This window comes from Panthera onca, chromosome B3, assembly GCF_046562875.1.
Source record: "Panthera onca isolate mPanOnc1 chromosome B3, mPanOnc1 haplotype 2, whole genome shotgun sequence".
In the NCBI taxonomy this organism is placed as follows: Eukaryota; Metazoa; Chordata; class Mammalia; order Carnivora; family Felidae; genus Panthera; species Panthera onca.
In genome coordinates, this window is record NC_138344.1 from 62,352,697 (window position 1) to 62,361,170 (window position 8,474).

Genomic DNA, 8,474 nt, shown 5'->3' on the forward strand with positions numbered 1-8,474 from the left:
CTCAGCTTTGGCATCTCTCCCCCTTCCTCATGCAGAGAAGAGCAGCTAGGTCCTGCCTTCCTAGAAATGCTCTTGAAGAGGCATGCTCTCACCCACGCTGGACATGGTGCTAAACAAAGACCCTCACATCACCAGCGTTCCCCTTCTGCAGAGATCAGCAATAGTTTTTATTTCTGAAACGCAGTACTTTCTCTCATACAATTGTTCCCCCAAATCCACATGGGGTAGGTATTATTCCCATTTTACAGATGAGGAAACTGAGGCTTGGAGAGATTAAGTAACATCCTCAATATCACATGTAATAAGGACTGAACCAGCATTTAAACAGAAGCAGTCAAGCTCTTTCTCCTGTCCTAAGCAGTCTCATGGTAAGGCAGTTTAAATAGCTACATCCGAAAAATTAAAAAAAAAAGGGGGGGGGGGCGCCTGGGTGGCTCAGTGGGTTAAGCAACTCACTTCGGCTCAGGTCATGATCTCACAGCTTGTGAGTTTGAGCCCCTTCTGTGCTGACAGCTCAGAGCCTGGAGCCTGCTTCGGATTCTGTGTCTCCCTCTTTCTCCCTGTCCTTTCCCCACTCACACTCTTGTTTCTCTCTCTCAAAAATAAATAAACATTAAAAAAAAAGATACAGAACAGTTCCATCACTCCAGAAAGTTCCCTCTGCCCTTCTCAGTCTATACCATCCAACAATACCACTGTTTCTGATTTCTTATACCACAGATTAGCTTTTTTTTTTTTTTTTACAGAACTTCATTTAAATGGAATCATAGTCCAACTTATTTAGCATAACCCATTTGAGATTAGTCATGCTTAAGCATGTAGGTATCATCAGTAGTTTGTTCTTTTTATTGCTGAGTATCCTGTCGTATGAATACATCACAGTGTGTTTTCAGTTATTTGTTGATGGACATTTGAGTTGTTTCTAGTCTTTGGCTGTTGTGAATTAAGCTGCTATAAACATTTGTAGGCAAGTGTTTCTGTGGACAAAGATTTTCGTTTCTCTTGGTACTTACAAGTTGAATAGTGTCTATTTAACTTTATAGGACACTGTCAAATCACTTTCTAAAGGTTGTAAATGTTGATATCATAAAAAGAGGAAACTGAGGCCCTGCCAGATTCATTTATTGCCCCCAAAATAACTTGTCCAAGTATGTGTGTTCTGGAGTCTTTCTCTAGTTGGGGATAACGGAGAAGAGAAAGCTGGGTCCGAGAAGAGGACAGGCTGTAAGGTGTGAGGGAAGAGGATGCTACTATACCCAAGGGGAGCCAGCCTTGAGGGGCCCTCTCCCCGTCCTGGGGGAGGGCCGTGTGCAGTCCAGCTGGGCCCCTGGGATCCAGCCTGGGGTGTGGCCGACCACACCCCCTGGCCCGCCACAGCTCTCTCAGACTTCCGCACCAGGAAGCAAGGCAGTAAGCTGCCCTTTCCACCCCGGCTCCGGTGAAACACCAGACTAGAGCTCTTTGCCCGGGATGATTCTCTGCGGATTCTGCAGGGGGGATGCACTCCACCTCCAGAGGCTGGTGGAGGACGGGTTTCCACCTCTTGGAGGGGATCCGGGAGCCCCCTCCGGCCTTGGCCTTGGCCCGCGTCTTTCAGACTTGGCTGCCCCTGCTGCCGCCAACGCCAGCAGCCTGCACAGCACGCGCTGGCCTCTTACGTCTTTTTGTCTCTTCTCCACTAAGTGATTTTTCAGGAGGCAGCTCACATGAAGCGAGATCACATTTGTATCATAAAATCAAACATCTCAGCTGAATTATCCTTTGGCTGGAAAGACACCAATTCGAAGATTCTAACAATAGCGTTGTTGACATTGAAACAGGAGTGGAGGAAATAGATTTTTTATAGAGAGGAAATCGATTTTTAAATGTTGGCGTTTGATACAGACAGCCATTTGAACCAGAAAATACCATCCAACATACAATAGGTAATTGACTAAATAGAGAGCAAACACATTTTCATCAATGAGATGGAAACTGCCTTTTTTAAAAATCTGAAGATACACTCTCAGGAGGCCCAATTTACCTGGCAACTTTCTATCTTCCTTGTCCTTTCATGCTAATATTTTGATTTATTTGAAAGGAAGAAGGGAAAATGCATAAGCAGTGCTCATGATAAAAGAGATGAAAGTCTGAGAGGCCTAATCAATCAACAAGTTGTCCTTAGACCCCTGCTGGCTGCCTAGGTTAGCCTATGTGGAGGCTCCAGCAGAGGTGAGGGCTGGTGGTTTTGCTGAGAAGACAAGACTTGGGCAGAAGAAGCAATTACTGAGTCATACAAGATGATCTATACCATACAATAAAGTCACTGGCCATGAAAATTCACATTTCCCAAGACCATCATCATCCTACCAACACTGCATTCAAAGTTCTCTGAGATCTCATTACTTTTTAAAATTTAGCTTATTGATTAGGCAATACATTACCCAGGTTCAAACATTAGGAGATTTTTTGAAACATTTTCACAAAAGTCTCCTTCCTATGGTAGGAAGTCTCCTTTCACATTTTCACAAAAGTCTCCTTCCTATGGTAGGAAGTCTCCTTTCACATTTTCACAAAAGTCTCCTTCCTTAGCTACTGGTTTTCATCTGCCCCTCCTCCACTGTTATTTATCTGATCCCAGAGTTTATGTGCCAATAAGCACACAGGAATAATCTCCCCTTTTTTTGCACAAAATGTAGCATACTGTTCACATGGTTCTGCATCTTGCTTTTTCCCCTTAATGTATCTTGAAGATCTTTCCATGTCAGCATACAGAGAGGTTCCTCATAAAAAAAAAAAATGTACTTTTCATAGCATGATAATGTTCCACTGTATGAATGAGCCATGAATTAATTATCCAGTCCTCTTATCTATAGATATTTAGATTGTTTCCAGTGTTTTTGCTATTAAAAACAATAAGGCAAGGAGCCTGGGTGGCTCAGTCATTCATTAAGCATCTGACTTTGGCTCAGGTCATGATCTCACGGTTTTGAGTTCCAGCCCTACATCTGGTGAGCTTGTGTCCCGCTTCGGGTGAGCCCCACTTCTCTCTCTCTCTCTCTCTCTCTGCCCCTCAGGGAATTCTCTTTCTCTGCCCCTTGCTCACTTGTGCCCTCTCTCTCTCTCAAAACAAAACAAAAACCGAAAAAAACAATAAGGCAATGAATGACCCAGTATACATGTAATTTTGCACGTTATATTTTTGAGATACATTCCTTGAAGTGGATTTGCTGGGTGTAAAGGTAAGTGCATTTTCGGTTTTGTGGGATATTATCAAATTGCTCTCCACAGAGATTGTCCCAGATGACCCTCCCCTGTTTCCCCATACCCTCCCCTACACAGTGTCGTATCAAAAGTTTAGATTTTTGCCAAACTCTTAGTGAAGATGTTCTCTCAGTGTCGTTTTCACTTACACTTATGAACAGGGTTGACCATCTTGTCATATAAGTAAGGGTCTTTGTATTTCTTTTCTGCGTATAATCTTTTATATCGTTTGCTCATTTTTCTGCTAGAGTCTTAGTGGGTTTTGTTTCTGGTTTTTGTTTCATTTTCAAGAGTCCTCCGTATAACAGGGAAATTAGATTTTCGTTATTCAAGTTGCAGATATTTCCCCAAATTTTACATTGTCTTTTGAAGCTTTGCTTACAGTATTTTTGCCATGCAGGAGTGTTTCCTTTTTAGTGTGGTTAAATATATCAATCATTTTGTGTGTGTGGTTGCTGGGACTTAGTCATAGATAAAATGACCTTCCCACTTTAAGGGAGGAGCTTATGAAAACAACAGAATATATTTTTAAGAGACTATTTTTAAAAGTTTATTGATTTATTATTTATTTAAATAATCTCTACACCCACCATGGGGCTTAAACCCACAACCCCCAAATCAAGAACTGAGTGCTCCACTGACTGAGCCGGCCAGGTGCCCCTTTATAAGACTCTTTACAAGGCATTTATTGCATATCATTATCAATGCCTGCCTCACATTAGTACATAAGTAAGCAAGATATGATAAAAGTGACTGCTCTTTTAAACAGAAAAATGTCCATATTCAGATATTTTTAGATGGTTTTAGTTATTATGTTTTCATCACATAAAGAACAGAGGTTTAATTCCTTGACCAATTGCCAGATTCAGAGCTGGAGAGCAGATTCAGAACTGGAGAGCCCATTCAGAGCTGGGAAATCTCAACTTAGGGTATATTTTTATAGAATGTATGCTTTCACATCAAAGGAAGAAGTATTCGTGAAGGGAATTGATGCCTCTACTCTATATAAAACTATTACAATAAATATTTTTGAACAGAATACTCAGGTAAGGTACAATCATAACAAACTCTGGACCCACCTCAATCCATCAAAAATCAATACATATTTAGCAGATGCCTGCTGTGGCGAGGCACTGCTAAGCACTGTGGGGAATTTAGAGAAATTGCAGGGTCATTGTTCATGTTTACCCTTTAATATTTTACATAATTTTGCACATATTTATATGACAATTTAGGCATTAAGTCATCTTTCTAAGACAAATCATCCAGAAACGTTGGCCAGGAGAGAGCAAATATGAATAACGATGTGGTTTTTGTTACTAAAATTAAAAAAGGAAAAGGGGTGATACTTCGCTTCTCTTTTACCAACTTCAGGGGTGATACAGAGGAGGCCAGACTGCAGTCTCCCTTGAATTGATTTATCTCCCTTGAATTGATGTATCTTGAGTTCTCTCTACATCTACCCTCCTAATGGAGTGAATGGAGGTGGATGATAGTCATTTTGCCATGCCCTCCTTCACTCTCCAATGCCTAATTCATTCCAACTTGAGGGAACACTTTTATGACCATTGCTTTTGGGGCAATAAAGTAGTATCCCTATAAAACATGAGTAATTATGCAATCTTTTATTATCCCTATTTATTATGTAGTGCAGTGTGTTATCGAATGTGCTTGGGGGAAGCAGTGACAAGAGGTATATTGAATGGTGAAGTCTCCAAATACATTCAGACATTTTTGCATTCATCCTTATGGATATAATTTCCATCTATTAGGTAGTAGAGATGGAGGGCAGTCTATTAGACTCCATGCTCCTTTTTCATCATACAGTGTTTTTCTAGAAAGGGGCTCCCCATCCAGGAACTGTATTTCTAGCTCCTCTTATGTCTAGGAGGGACCACGTGCTAAATTCACATGGATGGAATATGAACAGAAGTCACTGTGTACCACTTTCAAGCCAGGTTTAAGAAATGTAGGTTTCTTGCTTCAGATTCTCTGCCCCTCCCCCACTCGTACTCTATCTCCCAAAAATAAATAAAACATTAAAAAAAAAAAAAAAGAAATGTAGGTTTCTTAAGTTGTCTCTTTGCTGACTGGTTGCAGAGGATAACAAAGCCCTGGGAGATGGTGTAATGCTGTGATGGTGATGGGGAGGGGTGGGGATGCCCTGGGCCTAAATCACTAGAGGAAGAATAAATACCAACTGAAACCATTAACATTGGACTGTTATGAGGGAGAAATATACCACTGTGGTGTTAAATCTCTGAAATGTTGGGGTTCAGACATTACAGCAGGTAGCATCACCCTAACTAAAACAAAAATCCTTTCATTATAGGGTGCTTTTTCCTGGGCTATCACTTCAATATGGAATGTAGATCAGTCGTCTATCTCAGCTGCATAAGTTTGGTCCCTCGGTCCTTATGAAGGTTATCATTAAGTTGACTGTTCTTTCTTTAGCCATGTTCTCATTTAGTGACCCGGATGAACAATACAAAGTCTAAAATGAAATTTGCAGACAAATACAAAGCTGAAAGGGATGGCATGATGCTCAATGAGAGAATCAAGATCGCACATTTTCTAGATTGGAATGATGGGTCAAGAGTAACAAGATGAAATTTAGGCATGTATTGAAATGATATGCTTTCAGGGGCGCCTGGGTGGCTCAGTTGGTTAAGCGTCCAACTCTTGATTTCAGCCCAGGTCATGATCCCAGGGGCGTAGGACTGAGCCCTGCATCGGGATCCACACTCAGCACAGATTCTCTCATCTTAAGATTCTCTCTCTCTCTCCCTCTGCGCCTCCCTCCATCTCTCTCTCAAAATTAAAAAAAAAAGAGGGGGCACCTGGGTGGCTCAGTCGGGTAAGCGTCTGACTTCCGCTCAGGTCATGATCTCACAGCTTGTGAGTTCGAGCCCTGCATCGGGCTCTATGCTCAAAGCTCAGAGCCTAGAGCCTGCTTTGGTTTCTGTGTCTCCCTCTCTCTCTCTGTCCTTCCCCCCCACTCTTGCTCTGACTCCCTCTGTCTCTCAAAAATAAAGAAGCATTAAAAAAATTTTTGATTAAAAAAAATGAATGATATGCTTTCATAGACAGTGGTTTGAAACAATTGCAGTGATTCATACATTATGATGAATAGGGATGTGCAACATATGATACGCAATGAAAGAAAAAAAAAGGCATCATTTCTGCCAGGTGTAAGGGAAAAGTGATTTTTGTGCTCCATGAGATGCAGCTTATGCTCCAGTCACCTGAATAAAGAATCTGGGTCAGAATGCTTTGAATTGTCACCTATATACTTTGAGTGGGTTCACTTCTCCAGACACGGAGACTTCCCTCCACCTGGAAGACCTTGTTTATTTGAAGGACGAGACACGCATCAGAAAGACCAGACTCAAAAAGATTAAAACCTACAGCTTGTTTCTAAGCATCGACTATACTCAAAGAAAATAAAGAAATAAATAAAACCTTCATCTTTTAAAATTCATTAAAACTCACATTTATAGAAAAATGGGGACTCGTTCTATGTCAGACTGTCTAGGTGTTGACCTCAGTGGTGAAATGGAATATGGTTCTGTGTGAAATTACCATAACAATAATCACTCATCTTTACAGTGCTCTGGAGTTGAGCCGTCCAATAGAAATATAATGTAAGTCATACGTACAATTTTAATTTTCTAGTAGCCACATTAAAAAAAATAAAGAGGGGGAGCCTGGGTGGCTCAGTCGGTTAAGTGTCTGACTTTGGCTCAGGTCATGATCTTGCAGTTTGTGGGTTTGAGCCCCGCGTCAGGCTCTGTGCTGACAGCTCGGAGCCTGGAGCCTGTTTCAGATTCTGTGTCTCCCTCTCTCTCTCTGCCCCTCCCCACTCGTGCCATGTCTCTCTCTGTCTCTCAAAAATAAACAAACATTAAAAAAAAAGAAACAGGTGAAATTAATTCTAGTAATATATCTTATTTAACCTGATATATTATCATTGTGACATATCTTCCATGGGAAAAATTATTAATGAGATTCCTTGCATTTTTTTCATACTAAGTATTCAGAATCTGTGTATTTCACACTCGCAGGACATATCAATTCAGACTAGGCATTTTACAAGTGTTCAGGAGCCACATGTGGCTAGTGGCTCATGGATTGGCACAGTTTTTCTTTTTAATTTTTTTTTTATGTTTATTCATTTTTGAAAGACCGAGAGAGACAGAGCACAAGCAGGGGTGGGACAGAGAGAAAGGGGGGGACACAGAATCTGAAGCAGGCTCCAGGTTCTGAGCTGTCAGCACCAGAGCCTGATGCAGGGCTCGAACTCATGAACCGCGAGATCATGACCTGAGCCGAAATTGGACGCTCAACCGACTGAGCCGCCCAGGCGCCCCGGATTGGCACAGTTTTAGTGAGGGACACTGTCTCATCTAATCCTCTGCTGTAGGTATTATTGTTCACATTGTACAGATAATAAAATTTCTGCAGAACTGAAGCGATTGCTCCAAGACACACAGCCCTAATGGAAGAATCAGGACTCAAAGCCAACTTTCCCAATGGGCAGTGTATCCGGGTATTAAGTGGGTTGACGTGGAGTCACATGGAACTGGCTTCAAATCCTGACTCTGACGGTTACTTAACTGTGTTACCTTTGGCACATTTTTTTACCCTGACACTCAGTTTTATTATCTGAAAAATAGTGATAATAAGAACTCTCATCGGCTACTGTGGGATTAAATGAGACAATGCATGCAAAGTGCTCATCACAGCGCTCACCCACGGCAAGTAGCATGGTCATTACCTTGACAACATGCCTGGTGCTCTTTCCACCTTCCCCACACTGCTTCCCAGGAGCTTCATTGCATTCAATGAGGGTTCATTTTTTTTTTTTTTTAATGTTTATTCACTTGAGAGAGAGAGAGAGAGAGAGAGAAGCAGAGAGAGAGGGAGACACAGAATCCAAAGCAGGCTCCAGGCTCTGAGCTGTCAGCACGGAGCCTGATGCGGGGCTCGAACCCACGAACTGCAAGATCATGACCTAAGCCAAAGTCGGTCGCTTAACCGACTGAGCCACCCAGGTGCCCCAATGGGGGTTCATTTTTAATGGGTAACTCTTACTGCCTGTTCTGACTCCAAAGGGCCTCACCCTTCTACATCACAGCTGCTTTGCTGTCCATCTTGTTTAAATACATTGTTGCCACCTTCCAACAGCCCCAGGGTGCTGACAAACCACAAAGCAAACCCAGAAATGTTGT